This window comes from Mustela lutreola, chromosome 4 (assembly GCF_030435805.1).
Source record: "Mustela lutreola isolate mMusLut2 chromosome 4, mMusLut2.pri, whole genome shotgun sequence".
In the NCBI taxonomy this organism is placed as follows: Eukaryota; Metazoa; Chordata; class Mammalia; order Carnivora; family Mustelidae; genus Mustela; species Mustela lutreola.
Window position 1 is genome coordinate 182,654,881 of NC_081293.1, and position 22,698 is coordinate 182,677,578.

The following is a 22,698-nucleotide window of genomic DNA, read 5'->3' on the forward strand; positions in this document are numbered from 1 at the left end:
AGACAAAGCAAAAGGGGCTGCCATTTTTTCTTCCTCCAGGTGTTATAGAAAATATTTTCATATCTACATAAACAGTATAAAAACCACACAAACAAACCCATGGGTGCTCTCTACCTATGCCCAATAGTTGTTATCATTCTGATGCATTTGCAGACATCACGAAAATTCACTTCTAGATACTTCATCATCCTGCTCTTGAGAATCAAGCATTGTCTTACCTAACCGTAGTACCATTACCACACATACTAAAATTAGTAACTCCACAATGTTATCTAATAGCAAGTCTATTTTTCTATCATCCCAAGGAATGTATTTCATAGTTTAGATGTTTCTTTTTTTTTTCTTTCAAGATTTATATTTATTTGAGAGAGAGAGAGCATGAGTGGGGAGGAGGGGCAGAAGGAGAGGGAGAAGCAGACTCCCTGCTGAACAGGCAGCCTGACGTGGGGCTCGATCCCAGGACCCTGGGATCATGACCTGAGCTGAAAGCTAGATGCTTAATGGACTGAGCCCGGGTATTCATTTCTAATCAGGATGCAGGCAAAGCTCACAAGCTGCACTGGGTTGTGGTATCTGTTTGGGCTCCTTTAACCCAAGCTAGTCCTCCATTGCTTTTCTGCCATGACATTGACCTTTGGAGGAACCCAGGATGATGGTTTCATGGAATGTTATATACTCTCCAGCTCTCTTTTTCATGGTGTTGTTTGATTTGTCCCTCTGTCCCCTGGAGGCAGCTGCCATCCTGACCGACCCAAACTGAGAGTGGACTTAGTTAAGGGAGAAACAGGACTGAATGCTGGTGTCTGAGGTCCTCTGATCTCTCCCTCTGCCAAGTGCAGGCTCTCTGCCAGCATGTTCATCACAGCACTACCACTGAGTGCTCGGTCCTGCTGGGCTGCAGCTCCGGGACGGCGGGAAGGTGGTGCCGACCCTCCCTCTCTGGACCAGGTTGCCTCTGAGGTCAGAGTGAACACAGCTGGACACATGCATGTAATGCCACAGAAGATTCCAAAGATGTAAAGGTTTCTTGGTGATTTATGTCTCCTTAATTACGGGCTTTTATGCTTTAATTAAAAAGTTACAGAAGTTGTCTTTACTTCTGAAAAATGTGTTTATGGTTGACTGCCTGAGTGAATTAAACAGTGTCAGATCCCCGAGTTGGCTTCATATGAGACTCCTAGAGCTCATTTTCAGGCTAGGGGGAAGGAGGTCAGTGAGAAACGCCATTAAGAAGAAGAGCTGTGACAACTTTTCATTACTTTTTGATGATCATGCAATAATTTTCCATGATAAATCATCTCATTACATCTGCAAATTTGGAGTTAGAATCTAAATGCCACGGTCATGGAAAGCAACAACAACAACAAAAACAACCAGCACTGGGAACTGGTTTAAAGGAATTTAATTCCTAGTTGAGGAAACAGAATAAAAGTTTCTGTTTTATTGCTGATCATCTGATCGGGTCTCAGGTCACACAGTGTGTGGTGCATTCGCGCACAGAGCTTTAATGTGGGCTCCATGGATGGCCTGGTACCAACATCAGCATCCACCTCAGGACCCAGACATGGCCCCAGGCTGGCTGGTGGGGTCATTTGCTCAGATTCTGGGGGCTCAGCTCAGATATCTTCTACTCCTTGGACTGGATTATCACCCCTTGCCTTGGCATTCCTGTTGCATTTATTTTTAATATTCACTTCTAATTTTGCTCTCTGTCCCTCTTTGAATTACATTTTTTAATCCCACATCAGTCTCTTCCAGTAGTGTGTTGTCTCTGCAAGTTAATCTCCCAGCCCCCACCCAGACAGAAGTCACTACACCATGATTTGTGTCCCCACTCGGCCATGACCAGGATTATTCCAAAATACCTCAATCACTTTATTCTCCCTTTTAAATGAAATGTGTTTATCTCCTTCTACTGAATTGTAAGCCCTAATGACCACAATTTGATTACCACTCTTCTAACTCTACTAGACCTTAGGTCAGAGAATGGAATTGACAATACGCCATGCATTCCTGCATGGTCTCTCCCCATTCATTCCTTCATTCATTCATTCATTCTTTTATTTATTTATTCCCTTTATCCCCATTCCCATCTCGTTACCTTGATCACTGGCTACCATTCTAATGAAGTGTATGAGGTTCTTTTGCTTACATGCATTGTTATGAAGTGTATATATCTTTAGCACATGGAATTTTTATTTACATAAACATAAAATGTCATAGGCTTCATGATGTTTTCTCGAATCTCATATATATACATGGAATTATATATATATCTAGAATCACATATAGTTCTAGAATTACATATAAATAAATAGAAACATGCTATGTCTTATAAATTCAGTAGGATGAAACCTTAAAACTGAGTCTGGACTTTTGTGGGTGGGGGGGTTGTCTTTGGTTACCACTCTAATTTCTTTAATACTTACTGGTCTAATTCCATTCTCAAATTTTTTTCTTATTAATTTATATTTCCTAAAAATGTATCCATTACATCTATTATTATAGATGCATAGTATGCTTACTATTCTAATCTCTCCTTTCTTTCTTCATTCCACTATTATTTATCTGTATCTTCTCTCTTTTGTCTTGATCAGTCTTTTCAGAGGTCTATTTTACTAATGATATCAAATAATCAGCTTTTTGCTTTGTTAATCTTTTCTATTATGTTTTTTGTTCTCTATTTTTAAAAAAAATTTTCTATTATATTTATCATTTCATCTATTCTTCTTTCTTTGGGTTAACTCTATACTTTTTTTTTTTTAACTTTCTATCTCTAGATCTGAGAGTATACTTAGGACACAGAAGCTTTTTACCAAACATGTATTGAATAAATGAATAGACTGTAAATACCTTGAGATCAGATAATATGTCTTGTCCATCTTCATCATCCTCAAAGCACTTACTCTACCACCTAACAAATAAGAGACCTCAGTAAGGTTGAAAGAATATTTCTTAGAGGGAATAGCTAATATAAAGAAGTACAATCCTTCCTAAAGAAACTCCAGAATTCATCTACTTGAGACTTCTGATTTAAAAATTAAAAAATAAAGACATGTCTGATAGAAAATGGTATTGACTGTGTGCCCACCACATGCCACACATGGAGGTTGGCACTTTCTCGTACATTTCTTACTGAATCTCTTGTTCAGTTGGAAGGCAGTGTAATGCAAAGGTTAAGTTCTTGGGTGAGTTCTTAATATCTCTGAGATTCATGTAAAAAAGAGGTAAAATAGTTCTTACCTCATAAGGTTGATGTAATCATGACATGCAGAAGGGTGCTTGCCACGTAATAAGCTCTCAATAACTATTTGCTGGCTGTTATCACTAACCATCACAGCGACACTTTGAAATGGGTCTCATTTTGCCCCCTTTGAAGCTCTGGGGACATAAGAGTCAGGGACTTTAATCAGTCTTCCAAGGTCAACTGCTAATAAGTGGAGGAATGAGTATTGAAACCTAGGTTTACCTAACTCCAACCTCCTTGCTCTTTTCTCCAGCCATTTTCTAGAAAGCTAACCCTCCCCTAGATGATTATTCGAAGCACAATTTAGCAACTCCTTATTTTAAAAAAGTACTTGCTATCAGGGTCACTAATATGGCTAGTGGTTGTGGCGCTCAATGAAAATGGACCATTGATCACAGCCCTCTCCCTTCTAATGACATAATCTGCTGAGATATAAAGTTAAACAGGAATAAAAATACTGAGTTTTTTTTCTTACTGGTAAGAGCAGAGGACACAGTTTATACCAAAGACTAAAACAAGCTTCAACTCTTTCTTCCCAAGTCCCCACCCCAGTGCTCACACATAGGGGAGGTTTGGGTCTACAGAACAGACAAGCAGCAGCCACCGGGATGGTTGCCATGAACACGGACCTATTTCCCATCTTAGCCAGGGAGGAGAGTACAAGTGAGATCAGAGACATGAAAATTCAGAGACATGACAACTGGTCTCTGATGCAGATCTTGCCCCATGGGAACACATGGACAAAAACTCTAACTCTCACCATCTATCTGTCAGTGGAATGCCACTCCACCCTTGAAGGAGCCAGTGAGAAATAGAAAGAAGCTTCTTTCTGATCCGATCAGGAAGTACTGGTAGAATTCTATGAACCAGGGGAGTCTGTATGGCTCAGTCAGTTAAGCATCTGACTCTTGGTTTCAGGTCAGGTCATGATCTCAGGGTTGTGAGATTGAGCTTCATGTTGGGCTCCACACTGGGCATGGAGCCTACTTATAATTCTCTCTCTCCCTCTGCCCCTCCCCACCCTGCTCATGCTTACCCTCTCTTTCTAAAAAATAAACAAAACAAAAATAATTCTATGAACCAGAAGAAACATGGAGCAAGAGAATTTCTTCCCTACCACACTACCATAACCAAAAATTCCCAAAGCATACACTCCTATGAACCACTTATAAATAATCAATAAAAAATAAGAGAAATCCTACAAGTACCTAGAAAAGAGCTCTTAGCATTGAAATGGATGTATTAATTATTTTTTTTCATTCCTCTCTACACCATGTTTTTATTCTTCACATAGTCGGTTTGCTAGTTTCAATCTTCTTTCGAGTAGCTCCCGCACTAATGGGATTGGTAGTTTAAATGTCTCAAAGAAACAGCACAGACCTCTGGGATCTGTATTCTTTTGCTTGGAAAAAAAATCAAATGGACCGCAGAGAGTTAGGTGGAATTAATCCCTCCCTGGGAAGAGAGAAGCCAAGTTGCCTCAGTCTTTGGTTTATAAGGTCACAAGAATCCTTTGTTGGGAATGATTCCCTCGTAAAGCACTTCAGCCCAGCTACTCTGCAGCCCTGCCTTGCAGACAATCCAGACAGCGATTGTGTCTGGTCTCTGAGCAGAAGCTTCACTGACTTTCCCTAAGAGGATTCTGGTACCAGCTCTGGCTGCAGGAAGAAGTTGGGTAGCCCAGCCCCAATAGGTGCCAATTCTGTGACCACCTTCGGAAGAAGATTCAGACTTGCAGGTAAACATCTTGGATAGAGAAACACCAGTTAAAAATATAGCCTCTGCTAGAGGAGAGGGCCCTCATGCCCCGGGACCCAGCTCATCCAGCGTGTAGGAAGGCAGGGCCAACATCAGGACTTGGGAGGTGGACCATTAACTGGCACCAAATATGCTAGACCTCCAGCTGTGAGGTTGGTGTCTGTTGATACATTTTCCTTGGGGGTGGTTTTGTGTTTCTTAGAATGTAACACACAAATGAGTCCATCTTTGGCTACCAACTAATTCTGGCCCTGGGCAAACTTCTTAACTGTGAGCCTTGGTTTCACACAGATCTGAATTAAAACCCTGAATTCACTACATAGTCATGGTGACTTTGAGCAGATTATATGATCACATTGAGCCTCAGTTTCCACGGCAGTACACTGGGAAGGTTAATGCATATTTTGCAAGGCAGTAATAAGGACTTAAAAGATTACACATACAAAGTGCAAAGGAGACTATCTGGTTCTATCGCACTCTGATTGGGATCCGCCCAGCTGTGTTCATCCCTGGTACGAACCTCTTCTGAGAAGTCCCCTTTGTGTCTCTAGTCTGCATGGTCCCAGGGATGGCTCTCAGGATATGGGCTCCACTACCTCTCTGTGGTCCAGGGTGGGCCCCAAACCTAAGACAGGCCAATAGAAGTCCCTTCCACAAAGGTCTGACACTGGATATGTGCCCAAAGAGATAGGTCTCCCTCTGGATAGAAGACCTTGCATACCCATAAGTTTAGGAGCTGATAGGGACTCTGCTCTGTCGGGCAGCCTGCAGCAGCCAGAGAAGCTAGTGTTCAAATGGAGAGAGAGAAAAGAGGAGAAAAGAGACAATTCAGATGACATTCCAATCCCTTAGATTACCCATGTCCTTGGGCTCCCTGAAATTCACACCCCTGTGCATCATAATACAGTTTTTGTTTTGTTCTGTTTTTTCGTTTTGGTCAAAGTTAGCTTAGGCTGGTTCTCATTATGTGCAATACAGAAGAATCTTAATAATCTGGTGAACAGTCGTTATTCAATCAACAGTAAACCATTTATACCATCACACAGTAAAGAGTTTATACCATTATATTAAAGGACAGAACCAGTCAAGTGAAGCCATAGATTCTGTCCCACTCTCCCCCTCCCTTATGTGAAATATTATCTACATATTTACATAAGAGCCTCATCCTATACCTATCTCCTTCTACAATTCTGATCCAAACTTATCATTGTTCAGCAATTTGTTAGTTTGATAAGCTGCTCCTCTGCACAAGGGCAGGGACCAAGACAGACCTCTATTTCCATGTGCAGATGGGCACGTCTCCCATCCCTGTCCCCTAGACATGACTTGCTTGCACTTGACTGCCCCTGGCTGCAGCCGCTTCCTGAGACCAGGCCTACCTGGGCCTGGACTTCTCTCCTATCTCAGCCCTTGATGGCCCTTCCTTTCTTAGCTGGCGGTGTAGATCAGCCCAGCCTCAGCACCAACCAAAAAAGGGGAGCTTTTAAGAGGCAAGCTCCCCAGGTCCTCAAAATAAAAATAGCTAATGTGCAGCCCCCACACTGAGCACTCCACAGGAATCATCTCATTTAATTCCCATAACGATCTATGAGGGTAGCATCATTATTACCACATCTTACTGATGAAAAAGATGAGGCACAGAGAGGATACATATTTATTCAAGTGCACACAGTTAGGAAGTGGCAGGGCTACATCCCAGTCTGTGCTGTGAAATGCTAAGGTCCATGGGCTTTACCTCTTTACCACACTAAACGATGAACCTTCAAGTTCGGCTTTGATTTTGTGTGTGTACCACGCAGATGGTGCTAGGTCTAAGTGATGACTGTAAGAATTCAGAGAATGGATCCAGGACGGGTAGATAGAGTGAAAGCAGCATCAGAGAGGACTGGGAAACAAAGCACAACTGGACTTTGGCCCTGGAAAGGGGATAAGGGACATGAGAGATGGTGGAAAAGCCAAAGGCCAGGAGGTATGACTAGGCATAGGGGTTTGTTGGAAAGCAGGCAGATGCCGTTGGTAGATGTGAGCAAGTTCTGGAGACAAGAAGTAAAGCAGAGATCTGGGACTTCATTTGGCCACTGGGCTGAATTGTGTCCCCCACCCTGACAGATATGTTCAAGTCCCAACACCCAGTACTTGTGAATGTGACCTGATTTGGAAATAAGATCTTGGGTATTTAATCAAGTTAAGATGAGGTCATAGTGGATTAGGGTGGACCCTAATCCATCATGACTGGTGTCCTTATAGGAAAAGGGACATTTGCACGCAGAGAGAGACACAGAAAGAATGCCATGTAAAGATGGAGGCAGATTGGAAGGACACAGCTACAAGCCAAGAAAAACCAAGAACTGGTGACTACTGCTGGAAGCCAGGAGAGAAGCAAAGAAAGATCCTCCTCTAGAGCCTTCAGAGGGAGAATGTCCAGGCTGACACCTTGATTTCTAAATTCTAGTCTCTAGAGCTATGAGATAATAAATTTATGTTGTTTTAAGCTGCCTAACTTGTGAAGCTTTGGTATGTTAGACTTTCTAAATAATGGAATATAGATCTATATTATTTGGTCTCTGCCCCCATTGCTGGCATCAGGTTCCTAAAACCCTTCCAAGTCCCTACATGAGAAGTCCAGGAGCATATTTCATTCTATTGTTTAGTCTTTGACTCTGGTTCCTGGCATAGGACTCCTTAATCCCTTAAACTTTCCTGAGTGAAAGAAGGTTTTTTTGTTCTAACGAGGCAACTCTTGGTGGGCTCCTGGATGGGGCTTATTCACCAGAAGACCAAGCCATGATTAGAAGTTTAGAACATTCAGCCCAACCCACATCCTCTGGGAGTGGGAGTGGGAATGGAGATTGAGTTAATGATTGATCCTATCTATGTGATGAAGCTTCCATAAAAATCCCAAAAGGATGGGTGTTCAGAGAGCTTCTGGCTTGCTGAATACACAGAGGTGCTGGGAGGGTGCTGTACCCAGGGAGAGCTTGAAAGCTTCACACAATTTCCCCATACCTCACCCTCGGGACCTCTCCACCAGCTGCTTATCTGTATCCTTTATCATATCCTTCATAATCAACTGCTAAAAGTGAGTGTTCCCTGAGTTGTGTGAGCCATTCTAACAAATTATTGAGCCCACGGAGGGGGTCATGGGAACCCTGATTTATAGCTGGTCGGTCAAAAATACAAGTGATAATAAGGACTTGCAATTGGCATCTGAATTGGGGGCAGTCTTGTGGGACAGAGCCCCTACCTTGTGGGATCCGACGTTAACTCCAGGTAGATAGTATCTGAAGAGAATTGAATCGTAGATACCCTGCATGTCAGAGGATTGCCTAATGTGTGGAAAACCCACACATTCAGTGTCAGAAGTATAGCGTGAGAGTAAAGTACTGTACATTGAGCCTTTCCTCGACACAGCCCTAGCAAACTAATATAGTCATCATCAGAGAAGCCTCCCAGGTCCTTGAGCAAGATCCGGGTAATGAGAGGGAAGCCATGTTTTTGGAAGATCAAGCTCAAAAGGCAGAAACTGCTCAGGGGCATAGTAAGAACACGGACTTTGAAGTAAAATTAGATTGACACAGTCTTCACTCTACTTCCTTCCTCTCCTTACAGACCAAGGAACACATTCCACCTTCCTTCCTTCCTTCCCCCTGTCTCCCAACTGGTCCACGGAAGGTTCTGAGAAGCTTGAGTCTTCCTTCTTTGCCTCAGTTTCTTCACCTGTAGCAGTGGGGATGACAGTGCTGCCTGTTCCCTGCTCAGGACCCCCTCAGTGGTCCCTTCCATTCCCCCTGCCCCAAACCCTCCTTTCTCTGTGCTGTCTTTCTCCATAGCCACAGTAGGTCTCCACATACCACATATTGATCGGCTCACTGCCTATCTCACTCCACTAGAAGTTCTGCTCCTGGAGGTAGTGATGTGTTCTGTTCACTGACAGAATCCCATGCTCAGATCAGCACCCCCTACAGGGGGGTTCAACAAATACTTGAAAAATACGGTAACAGCGTCCTGTGAGGATTACATGAGATGAATGCCGGTTTGGCCCCTTGTGTGTCCATGAACGTTTCTTATATTTCACAAAGAAAGTTTGTGTATAACTGAAAGGATTTGTGTTCTGTGCTTTGGCTACCCCATAAGTAAAGATGAAGTGATACCACCTCACATATCTATTTCAAAATTTTATTTAGTTTTCCATGTCTTGAAACTGGAAGATATACTCAGCCTTCTCGAAATGTTCTTTATAAGTTATGTATCTTTGGTGAGTAGTCAAAGTGGCCTCTGGTAAGGAGCTCAAATGTTACTTGCCAAACTAGTAAAGTCTCTTCTCTTCAAGATGAATACTGTCTTCCTTTCCCAGCTGGCTACAGAGAAGCCCAGAGCCCCCAGTGACGGCCAGCTCTGCTGTAACACAACATATGGGTTCCCAAAAATCACCACGATGTGCAAAATCACACAATAAAAACCACAGAGCTTTGGGGAGGAAATGAGGTTAGAAGCACACTGCTCCAAAACTCCACCAATGACACATTTCTTTAAAAAAAAAAAAAAAGAGAAGAATCTAATAAAAACGGTAGCCCAATTTTACACATAAAAATGGTCAAGAGATCCATAAATACTACAATAAGAATGGTACTTTACCCTGAAAAAGTTCTGATATTTGCTTGCTTGCAGCAACGGGCACTGGAAAGGTTACAAGCTTGTGTCGCTGGGACATGAAGTCGGCAGATGGCTGGTCCGACCTGGAGCAGACGGGCGTGGCTCTGAGCACAGTGTGTGGACCGTGAAAGCCAGGAGATGTCTGAGGCGTGGGCATTCTATATTTTCTCACGCTTCTCGGGTCAGCTGCGTGCAGTTTTTTGCACTCACCTAGTGTTTCTCGCATGCTAAACGGTGCATAAGTACATGTGAAATTTGTGATATGCTCAAACCGGTCCCTAAGACCTCAATTGCACTGGAACAAATTTGCATTTCCAGAACAAGCGTTGTAGCAGAACTGACTGTATATCCAAACTCACACAGGGAGTTAGCGATCGGGCTGGGTGCAGTTTAGGTCTCCAGCTCCTTCTTCACAGGGACATCACAGGGACACATGTCACTTCTAAACTGAGAAAAGATCGGGAGGAGGGAACGTCTGAGAGATGGTAAAACTTTCATTAAGCAGAAAGCAAACCTGAACCCTCATATATTTGGAATCATCTGTCTTCAACGTTTAGAAGAAGCCCATCACAAGAAACAAGCTGATATGTGGAAGTTAGCCAAATAAAATCAAGAACGTGTCCTGGAAAGAGATTCACCCAGTCCCCTGAGCCTTCCTCCACACCTGCGGTTATGTGTAATAAAAATTGGCATTTCGGAGTGGGGATTCTGAATCATGATCCTAAGTGCTTTCTGAATCACAAAATCAAGAATAAATGCTGTTCAGTGTTCAAACAGCTTAAGGAAGGAAAACGGACCAAAGCCTTTGAACAAGGAGTTTAACAAGGCTAACCAAAACAAGAATGTTGTTGAAGATTGACTTATTCATTTGAGAGAGAGAGAGAGCATATGTGGGAGGGGCAGAGGGAGAAGAAGAGGGAATCTCAAGCAGACTCTGTGTTCAGCACCGAGCCCAAGGCGGGGCTCAGTGTTACAATCCTGAGATCACGACCCTCATGAGCCGAAACCGAGCCAGTCACTCAACTGACTGTGCCATCCAGCTGTCCCTAAAACAAGAATTTTTGATAATTTTCAGTTAACCAAAACAACCAGTGCCCCAAGCTTTCCAGTTCCCAGAGGTTGGCTTGCACAAGTCCACAGGAGACGAGCCCTCAGAGCAGGTAAGATACTTCACAGTTTAAAATTCTGGAGAAGTTGCCCCAACGGTTTCAAAGCATCTCGGATGAAGCCGCCTCTCTGCCCCCTCCACCAATTCTTGATCTAGTCCTGCTTCCTCCGGGGACTCCCCTCCCCTCACCAGCAGCAGCACCAACCACAGCAGAACAGCAGCTGGAAATCTGCCCTGAGCAGATGAAGAATGAAGGGAAAATTTTATAGATGGAGAGATGGAGAGTTGTGAAGTACAGAAGCCAGGCTAAGGGGATTGCAGTCTTATCTTTTTGACAAAAGAGCCTCAACGGGCCCCCTCACGCACAGGGAGAGCAACAATCACTGTAATGTAAAAGTTCCCTGAGCCTCTGACTTCTTCCAGCCAAGAAGTTCCAATCAGGACCCTTTGCTGCCGTTAGCGATGGTGTTTCCTGCATTTGCCCAAAGAGGCTCGGGAGCGCTGTGCTCCAGAAAAAGGAAGGTGAGCAGCATTGCATTATCACCATCATCACTATCCATCGCATCATCATCATCCTCTTCCTCCACCTCCTATGAGGTTTGACAGGCGGCTTAGGAGAGACCCCTTGCTGGGAGCTGCAACAAGTTGCACAGATGCTCGCCCCCCACCCCCACCCCAGAGGCGTGCAGTACAAGGCAGAATGAATATTCATCCGTTCACATTTATCAAAATGTTAATTCGAAGGTTATTTGGTCCCTATTCTGTATCAGGGTACAGGTGGAATGAGTGAGTCAGCCTCCTGGCGCTCAAGGAACACTCATCCTAATGGCAAAGGAGAAACCAACTGCAAGCATTAGAACATAAAGTGCCATAAGACAATGTTGGCCCAGGATCCTCATTACCCCAGAAAGTAATAAGGTAATCATCCTCCGCCTTCTGTCGTCCAGCCCCGGTGCCGATTCACCACCAGGACCGCCCCGGCATCCTGCTCACTGGCATGGAAATCTGTCCCTCTGCAGCTGCCCTCCCCAGGGGGGCTGTGATAGCCTGAACACAGGTCTCCTGGCTCCCACCCTTGGCTCTCATGATCCATTCTGATCCTCCCAGAAGTGCAAAACTAGAGAAACCACCCACTGCCCTGACTAAAGACCCTCCTGTCCACACGCCCACGGTCAGGGGTGGACGCCGCCTGGCTCCGCAGCCCGCATCCGACACTCTTGACATCCGACACACTTGTCACCCTGTGGCGCTCAGTGCTTCCTGGGAGACCCAGGCACCCCACACCTTGAGGCCTTGTTCCCATGTTGTCCCTTCTGCTCCCTTGGCGATCTGCCAGAATCCGTGTCCTCCCCGAAGGCCCAGCTCAGAGCCCACGTGAGGAATCTCCTAACACCTTCCTCCTCGTGCCAGGTAGGATTCAGCACACTGATTACGGGGCTCTGAAAGTTTGTCGTAATTATTTATTGGAAAGACTATCTTCCTTCCCAGACTCTGAATTCCTTGAGGGCAGAGCCAGTCTCCCCAGGGTCTGGTCAGGGCCTGACATGGGGTGGAGAGTCTCAGTACTGGTCAGTGGAAGAAAGGACGAATGGCAAATTGCCTGTTTCGAAACTGAGCCAGGGACTCCCCTCAAAGTAAAGGACACTCTGTAGTGTGATTGTAAGCCCTACCATAGACAACCCCCATCCTTCTTTACAGGTGCCTACAAACACGTGGCTCATGGGGGATGTCCTGGAGTGAGCAGGAACTTGTCCTTCTTGTGGCCGTTGGCACACACAGGTGAAGGCTAGATGGGGTTGGAGTGTGGTTGGCCGCCATCCCCAATGAGCTCTGACTATGGGGCACCTTCTGCCTTCTGCCCATTTTGCTTGTATTGACTTCATTAGATGAATAGACATTACCCTTGTTGGATGGGTGAGCAAACAGCCTCTCTGGGGTTAAGTTGCCCACGGCCACACCAGCTATGCTAATCACCAGAGCCGGAATTCGAACCTGTGACTCTCTGAGTCCATGCTGAATTCTTCCCGGCACTCTGTGCTGCCTCCCATGAGCAGCCGACAGAGGGGCAGCTTGGCGAACGCTGCCTCTGCATCCCGTAGGGTCAACCCTCCAGGAGCACTGGTTGTTATTCACCTTATATGGTGAGAAGAGAGATGCCCATTCCCACCCCGCCCCCCCCCCCATTTCTGCAGACTAACAGACGGGCGCTAATTCAGTAAGTGCAAATTGTCTGGCTTCGGTTCTATCCACCATCTGTCTGCTTGAACTAGTGGAACCAGGGTGAGTTGTAATCATGCCCGGCTCTCTTCACAAGGTCCTTCCAGCCTTTCCAATGAGTTTATCCTTTTCCTATTTTAAGAAAGAGCTTCACATAGCAGGGCACTTATGGAACACGTCCAAGTACCAGAGTAGAAAGTGATATTATGAAGCCAAAGCAATCACACAGACAAAACCCTTAAACTAGGAGCCAGAGGCCCCAGGCCGGCTCCACTCCTCCCCGGGAATTGCGGGGCATCGAGACACAAGTCACTTCCACTCTTGGGGACTCCATGTCTCCACCAGGACACTGGTGTTTGGAGTTTTCAAGAAGAGGAAGTGGGGCTTTGGTATTTGGGGGGCAGGCCTGCCCCTGCTGCTGGTGGTACTAGTGGTACTTTGGAGGGACTGTCCATAACCTTCCCAACCTCACCCTCCAGAAGAAGCTCTCCAAATCTCACATCGAATATTCTCCCTGCTTCCCCACCCCTGCTAAAAATAAAAGGCTGCATTTCATCGTATTCATCCCACAGCTAGGGTACAGCTGCTTGAAGCTCCACGTCCCTGCTCTCTGCAACAAGCTCCCCCAACCTCCGGCCCCCAGCATGTTTTAAAAACGAAAGCATGCACACACACGATAAGAGGGTCATGAGGCTAAGAGAAGCAATTTATGCAACCCACAGCACACCATTTATACCCTGGGCATCATTCATTCTAAGGCAAAGAAATACTTTCCACCCATTTACGGAAGGCTGTCCTCTCCAGCCAGCTCCACCCCTCCTGGAGGGTGTGTCCCTGAGCACATAAGTGCCCTTATGGCAAGGGGTAGGTTTTCCCTTCAGCGTGATGACACTAGCTCCTAGAGGGCAGAGGTTTGCCTTTGCTGCCTTTGCTGCCTTGGGAAGCAGGAAGGCAGGAGGATGCTGGGCCCACAGGAGGGTCCCTGCCTGTCCCGGGGGAGGGAGGCTTCTCTGTGTGCCCAGGCACCAGGACCGCCTCTTACTTCCTTCCATCCGCCACTCCTCTTCCGGACCCCAGTCACACATCCACCATTCCCCCATCCCCGAGACTGGCAAATGAGCCAATCCCACTGCCAGCAGCCAAGTTAATTTTAAAAAGTCTCTCTGACAAAACTAAGAGGGAAAGTTGGCTGTTTAATTTGGTGGTTTTCTTTAGCAACACCGAAATGTCTAACATCTAAATGTGTGGTGTTTGCGAACTTAAATATGTCGCCTCTGGACCAGCCATTCCTCAAGGAACATCTGCTCTCCAGAAGATCAGAAGTGAGAAACCACAAAGTTGCATTACTTATCTTTCCCTAAAGAAACGAAAGGTGTTTTTCTCCCCCACAAACTCACAGCTATTTCTCCACTCCACATCAAAACTCCAGCCTTTGGCAAACATGCCTTCGTGCTTCCAAATCCGAACTTGGGCACAGAACTTTGGCTTCAAAAGTGACAGCACAGTGCGGACCCTGTGCACATTCCTGAGTTCCCCCTGCCCTTGCTTGCAGCTTCTGAACGTCACCTGTGAGTGACCCCAGGGCAGGAAGGCTACTGTACTGAGCCCACACAGGAACAGACATCCGAAAATGGGGCCCGATCCCAGAAGATGAGCTCCACGCACATCTCCCCATATGGAGAGCCTGGCCCAGAATTTGGAAAATTGTGAAAATTGCATCTGAGTCTGGCTGACACTTTGGCATGGAAGGAGACCGGTACCAAGAGAGGAGAGCAGAATACCTGTGGTGGGAAAGAGGTCCCGAGACCCAGGGGGAAACAGCCATGGGCCTCAGGCTCCCCAGTGATCATCTCTCAGCTGGAAGGAAAGGCAGCTGTATGTTACAGGTAACCCAAACTCACAGAGAGTCTTGCACACGGGTTTGTTTGTTCACGTAAAAGATGCCTGGGGGGGAAGAGTCAGAGGCTCCAGGAAGCCAAGACTAAGGCTTCTGTCTTTGTGCTCTACCGTCTTCAAGGTCACCTCAAGGTCACTTCATGACATCTGTCTTTGGGATCATGGGTATGCTAAATGGCTGGGCTCCTGCCATCCCACTGCATGCTAGGTAGCAGGGAGGAAGAAAAACAGGAGCAAAATGCCCCCACGTCAGCACTGCAAGCCAAGGCAGCTCCATCTCAGCAACCTTCCCCAAGGTCATTTCTGCTGACATCTTACCGCCAGGATTCAGGCATGTGGCTACATTTAACCGCATGGGACACTGGGAAATGGCACGCTTTTAGTTGAGTGCTCTGTGATCTTGGAAAATCCTGGGCCTCTTCCACTGAGGACAGAGGGAAACTGGATATGAGGGGACAATTGGCAGTCTCTGTCACAGGGACACAGCTTTCCATCCATCAAAAGCATGCCTACCCTGACTACACATCAAGGCAGCTCAACCTTGGCACTGCCGACATTTTGAACCAGATGATTCTTTTCTGTGGGGGGCTGTCTTTTGCATTAGAAGGTATTTGGCAGCATGTCTTGACCCCTCCCCACTAGATGCCTACAGCAGCACCACCAGCTCCCTGCTGTTGTGACAACCCAAACTGTCTCTACACACTGCCAAATGTCCCCTGGGGGACAAAACCACCCCCGCGTGAGAACCACTGGTGTATATCAAAAGGGCATTACGATGAGATTATACCCATGATTTTCACACAGAAAGGCAATGAATTTTATACTTGTTCACTTAAGGGTAACACTAGGAGAAGAAATGTAATTAATATGTATGCTTTATTGAATAGAACCTGGAGAGATTTTAAGAGTCAAGTGTACTACTCTCTGATGCTCTAGAAGTTCCAAAGAGTAAACTTGTAGCACGGAGAGGAAACTGACCTACTAGCGCTTCCTCTCGCCCATCCAGAGTTGGGAATCACAGAGATGATGTCTTCTGGCCTCATGTAACACCCCACTTCCCTCCCAGGGTCTTCCAAGAGGCCCTCTGCCTGGGCCGCCCTCCTTCTGCTTAACCCACAGCTGACTCCTCAGCCTACCAGGTTCTGCTTACACAGCATTGGCTCAACTCGACCAGGACTCTAAGTCAGCCCGCCCTCCCACTGACTGGTTCCCCTTCTGGATCCTTCCTACCACATTCCATAAGCATGCACTAATCTATTCGCTTTTATTATCACTCTCCCCATTAGACTGTAAATGCCACTGAGACAGGGACCACATCGCTTCATTCACCTGTATTGATCTGTACCTGGCATGGTAAAGTGCCATTAAATACTAGAACGAAAGAATGAATGAATGAATGAACAAATGAACAAATACGGTAATGGAGGTAAGAGAGCGTGCATGTGCAGGGGAGGAGTGCGTGAGGGGGTGGGTAAGGGAGTGATGGAGGCATCTGGAATACAGACCAGGACAAAGGCTTCCCTGGAGCACAGAATAACCAATGAGTAGCAAAAGGGAGTTTCTTTCACAAACTTAGTATTTCCGGTCTGTAATTGGCACTTATTGGGTATCTATACCTGGAATAGACAAACCAGTGAAGCATGGCCACAGGACCTACAATATAATATAGAAGATAACACATACATACTATTCTTACTTACAGTAAAGGTAAAATGTGCCAAACAGTGTAAAGTAAAGAAAGAAAGAAAGAAAGAAAGAAAGAAAGAAAGAAAGAAAAAGAAAAAGAGGGTGGTCAGGTTATCTTCTATCTGTGGGGAAGGAGCTTCAAAGGGCAGCTTTGGAAGGAGGTTTTGCAGGATGGATAGGAGTTGGATAGCTGGGAGCTAGACAGACCTTCCCAGAGGGAGAAACTGCTTGAAAACAGGCTGTGAATAAGAATGCCTAGGCTTTTCCTGAGAAGGTAGTTCAGCTCAGCACTGTCCAGCAGAAATGAAATGTGAATCACACAGGTAATGTTAAATTCTCTAATAACCATATTCAAAAGTAAAAAGAAACTGGTGAAATTAACTTTAATAGATATTTTATCTAATCTAGCATATCCAAATATTACCATTCCAACATATGATCGATCTGAACAATTATTAATGAGATCTTTTATATTCTGTTTTCCTAGGTATTAAGAACCAGGTGTGTATTTGACACAGCTCATCTCAGTTCAAACTGGTCCCATTTCAAGTGCTCCTAGTCGCATGTGGCCACAGGTCTGGTTCACGTAGGCAGGTGGACTGGGTAGGCTCACCCTGGAGAGATAATGCAATGTGGCAGACAGTGGGTCAAGTTCCCAGAGGCATACTTAGTACTGTTTTCCTACCGTAAGTCACCGAAAGAAAGCTCCAAGGTGGGTGGTTCAAAAGACTGTAGGAGACAGGGAAAGGCACAGGTTATACACGTGAGGCACACAGAGACAGCACCGAAGCAAGGCTGGAGGGCACCGCTATGTGTCCCCAGAAGCCACAACTGCATGCAAGGACCTGCATGCCTGGTCACACCAACTTGGCCAAGAAGAAATTTCCGAGGGATGTGAGACTAGCGAGTCTGTTCGGCTCTCCTCCATGGAGGAGATGCCAATACCAGGGAGATGCTGTGCCAAGGTACTAGAGAGACTCCCACCTACCCACTGAGCAGCAGAGAAAAGCAACCTGCAGAGAAAGGAAGCCAGTGTGCGGAGAAAGACCGAGTCAAGGGGTTGGGAGGCAGCGCCTGTGTCCCACCACTTCCAAGTTTCAGCTCTCCAGACTCTTCTGAGCCTCCCCTGAAATACTGCCCTTGGGATGTCCTTTACTTTTAATCTAAAATCAATCTGTCTCTCTCTCCACACTCCCCCTTTCTCTTCCCTCTCTGTTTCTTCTCTTAGAATGCTGATTGCTGTTCACTGCAACTCAAGATTGAGAAGTCCTATGAAATACTATTAGTACAGGGCTTTATAACATGCAATGTTTGTTTGTTTCTTTGTGTTTCTTCCCAACCTGCAGAGAGGCATCAGGAGGAAGAGAAGGGGATCCACGTGAGAGGTGAGCTTGCCGGGATCTGACAACTGATTGAAAGGGAAGTGGCTGTTGGAAATGGCTGAGGCTTTGAGCCTGGATGACTGGAAAACTGATAGTGTCCTTCACACAGATGGGAGGGGAGTGCAAGGGGGAGCAGGTCTCTAAGGGAAAATGATGTCGCCTTATGCACAGACATGAGTTCTCGGCCTCTCTGCCCTGGCGGGGACAGTGGGCACATGGGGCAGCCTGAGTCCCTGGCTGAGTGTGGGACACAGCAACCGGGCTTCTCCTGCCATCCACAGACTGCCAAGAGTACTTTGGTCTGGACGGTCCCACAAAGACCCTGGATTATAGGGTTTCAGCTCCTGATGTGCTACTGGTTTTGGATAAAACAGTCATTTCCAGTGGTTGCTTTCATATCTGTCTTCTGGCACTTTCTTCTCCACACCTCTCCCACTGGTGCCTGCCCCTTATTCCCTGTGCCAATCTGCCCCTCCCTAGTCTTTCTCCCCTTCTTTTCATGTCCCCAGTTGGGAGACTCTGTTTTAGCTAGAGGGAGAAAAACTAATATACTCTGCCCATATCAGCTTCTAGCAACGTTTGCACAAATGCTCAGGCAGGCACACACACGTACATATACACACACATTGATTTTTCTCTCTCTCTCATTCTCTCTATAGCAGCCCGATTTCGTAACACTGTTCCCCCAGAGTGAAACTTTCAAAAATTTTCAGCCACTCCCCCAAAAGTAATGGCAGATAACAAGGAGGTACAAGTGACTCAGTCATGATCTGCTTTTGGTTCAGGTCATGATCCTGGGGTCCTGGGGTGGAGCGCCACATTGGGTTCTTTGCTCAGTGGGAAGCCTGCTTCTCCCTCTGCCTGCCACTCCCCCTGCTTGGGCTCTCTCTTTCTAGCAAATAAATGAATAAACAAAAATCTTAAATATACATATACAGGGATATTCCCTTGGCTCCCCAGACTGAGGCAGCATTCTCGACCTGACAATGACAGCCACTGCACACCCAGTGTGTCCACACCATGCACCAGGCACCATATTCAGGAATGCACATGGCCTCTTCACTGCCATGCAAAGCGCTGCTGCTGCTTTTGCACTTGCTGGCTATCAGAAAGAGGGGAGAAAAGGTACTCCTCCAAAGCCTACCCTGTCTTGGCCTCTGCTCTTTACGGATCTTTGTGGGATCAATCTTAGAAGCTTCTGGAAAAGAAATTTCACAATGAAGGAAACTGAGTCACCTTGGGGTGAAGGGCTCGAGGCCCTATTTTCTAAGAGCCTTCAACCCCCACAGCGTAAGGAGCTCTGGGTCCTCTTCTCTGGCCCCGTGGTCCTCAAACATTTTTGCTTGCTTGTCCCATTTATAAAACTTCTTTGAGCATCCACCCCCGGCATATGCATATTTATTTACTTATAAATTATAATCATGTAAAACTACATATACATTATGCACCTTATAAATAGACATACTCATTATAATAGATAGAATAGACACACTCAAGAAATAGAAATTTACAAGGAAGATAAAGCATAAATAGAGCTGGCCGTTCCACCACGTTCTTTCCACACCCAGTGGCTCGTCCTGTGCTGTTCCTGGGTGCACGCCCGCTTGAAGACTCACTGCGCAGCCCCATCAGCCTTCTCGCGGTGTCGTCCCTGAGGTCAGCAGCGCTGCTGCTCACCAGTATTCTCAGCCCCTTTCCCCTCCAGATACATGGGAAGACGGCACTCCCAGCCCTTAAAGGCAGGAGTGACAGCATGAGCCACATGACCGATAAATGGCTCACTTCCCCTTGGGAGCATGAAGAACCGTGATTCTCCACGTCCTCTCCTCTCCTGCCACAGCAGAGCCTGAAGCCGCCTGTTCAAATGGGGTGTCACAAGATGGACATCCAGGGTCCCTTGAGGGGCTCCCATGGGGAGATGCTGTGGAGCCATGTTGGATTTGAGGCTCAGCAGTTGGCTCGTTACTACAGCACAAACTAACTCATCCTGACTAATACCTTCTGTGAATGAAGAACCAATTGCCTTCACGATCGTGGGTTTGTCTCTGAGGAGGGGTGTCTCCCAACTCACACGGCCGAAAGGGTGCTCCTTGGCCGCGACAGCCAGCCAGGGTGTCATGGAAGGGGACTAGCAGGGCATGGGGTGCAGGATGGGGTCAGGGTACAAGAGTCTGATACGCAAACCTGGAGCCCAGGTAGGCAGCACATGGGCAGCCTGGCCCAGGAATCGACGGGCAGTTTCCACTCTGATCCAAAAGGTATCCCTGAACTCTGAGCAGGAGACCTCTAAGCCGCAGAATGAAAAATGACTCTGTATGCCTGGTTTCTGTATGTCCTGTGCCTTCCTAACAGGCAGGAGTTCGATTTCAGGCCAGATGCGTAAATCCTCCTCTAGGCTACTCTTCCAGCTCCTAAGGCAGTGGATCTCTCTCTTGAAGAAATTTTCAGGGGAACTGAGCTGGGAGAGTACCTATTTTACTGAAGCGACCTCTCCATGGAATCTAAAACATTAATAGCCCATTTCCCACCTGCCTCCCACGTTGGCTGATGCAAGGACCGCTACTGAATTACAGCATGGGATCCCAAGTGCTTAAGGAGAGGAGACTACGAATTTGGAATTCTCTTTTAAACTTGACACATGGCTTAATATATCGCTCCAGCAACCCTAACAGAGATGAAGTAACGGTAATGTATACCGGATAGAACTTGTGTTTTTCTGCAAGTCTTGGGCTGGCTGGGCAACTCTGCCGCACGATATTGTTTCCAGTTCATTCTATCCTCCCCCGCCACCTTTACCACTGAGCTCCCATTTCATGGTCTAAGGTACCACCCCCAGGTCCACTCTCCGGACCACAGGAATCAGGGAAGCAAGGCACACCCTTCCTCTCAGGGGCATTGCCGGAAGTTGCACACTTCACTTCTGCTCAGATACGACCAGGATTTAGTCGCATGGCTGAACTTAGCGGCCAGAAAGGGTGGAAAAAAATGTCGTCTCTAGGGACGTGCTATTATGAAAGGAAGAAGAGGAGGAAAGGGGTTAGCAGACAGCCAGCAGCTCTGGCGGGCAGGTGCGCTCAGTGGCCGTCTTTGGGAAGCCTCGCCTCCCACCTGCACCCTGGGTGCCCTGCACGGCTGGTCACAGAGCTCACCCAGGGCACCGGAAACACCCGCTTACTCTGCCCCGTGTCCCACCAGGTGAAGCCCAACAAACACAGATGCGGAGTTCACCCCGTTTACACTCGTATCCCGTGCTGGCACTTAGTAGGTGTTTAAGAAATACCTATGGACCAAGCAAATGAACCAGTGATTATGTGAAAGAACCATAATGACTGACCCATGGCTCTCCTCTGCCTGTCCCTCCCTACAGCCTTCTGGTTTTTGCCAACCTTTCTGCCTTCTGCTCTGGGCCATTTACCCTCTGGCCAGACCTCGGGTTTGCTGTTTTGGGCTTTTGTGACACAAGATTGTGAGGGAAGGAGACGGGGAAGAGAAAGAAGCAGCCGAAGGCTCAAGGGGCCGGGCCCGTTGTTGAGGGACTGTATGTGTGAGAGAAGAAGCTAGGAAAGAAAAGGAGATGGAAGAAGCATTACTTGAAGACAGGATGGCAAAATCAGAAATGCAGGAAGAGGCCACAAATAATTAGGGAAGTAAAATTTGTTAGACTCTGTTTCTGTGACCCAGACTCTGCCTGGTAACCAGGCAAGCTGTGGCTCAGCGCGAGGATGACTCAGAACACCAGGAAAATGTCAGAGACGCGCGCATCCCAGAAAACCTTCCCGAAGATTCTGCCCGCTTTGAATCCTCGTAAAAATCAACAACCTGACAAAGGGTTGGAGTAAATGGCAGTGGCCTTCAAATACGCTCAGGAAAGTTTCCTGGCCTCGAAATCATGGTGTCCTCCGTAGAGCTCCCTGAGATATGTATGCTTTTAATTCCTTTTTTTATAAAACAACAATTTTGGTAGAAGACAGCATGATTATACCCGATGTATGAAATATAATATTGCAACCAGGCAAACACGTCCAAAAAGATTAGTTGTCAAATTAAACAGAAGAACACTATTTCTAAAGTTTTCTGTTAAAGCTCGTTTGCCAAGGGCTCGTCTTTACTGCTGTCGTCTGTGCTTGTGGCTTCAGAAGCCATAGCAAAAACTGAAGGATAAGTACATAGGAGAAAACTGAAAATAGAGAAAATTCTACGCGTGAACGAAATGTTTTCTCTAAGTTTGGAGAGTGTCTCTGGACTGTAAGTGCCACGTGGGAAGTGGCCACAACTGTGTTATTCATTGCTCTGTTTCAGTTCCTAAGCCAGGGGCTGACGCTGACGTATTCTAGAAGGACACGTGAGCAGCTCTTTCCTTTTAGCTATGGAACCTCTTGGCCCAACAGGAACGTAATTTGAAAACAACTGGACAACAGGCACACCCCTGGTGCCGGTTTCTCTTGAGAAGTTCTTTTTCTTGATAAACACTCTCCAGACTACAGGACCCCATTAGATCCTGTAGGTTCTAAAGATTGGATTCACTCAGTGTGAATGAGATGTCCCTGAATATGTGGCCTGCTTCTAAGGAGAAGTTGAGTTGGGGGGAGTCTTTGTCCAAGATCTTAAAACACTGAGGTAACAACAAAACATAAGAAATAATATTGTTTATTTGAGAAGTCCAGCAAACTTGGGTTTTTAATTTTCCTTATTTTATTTTACTCATTTTCTTCCTTTATGCTTAGTAATTTATGGTTTTTTTTAAAAAGATT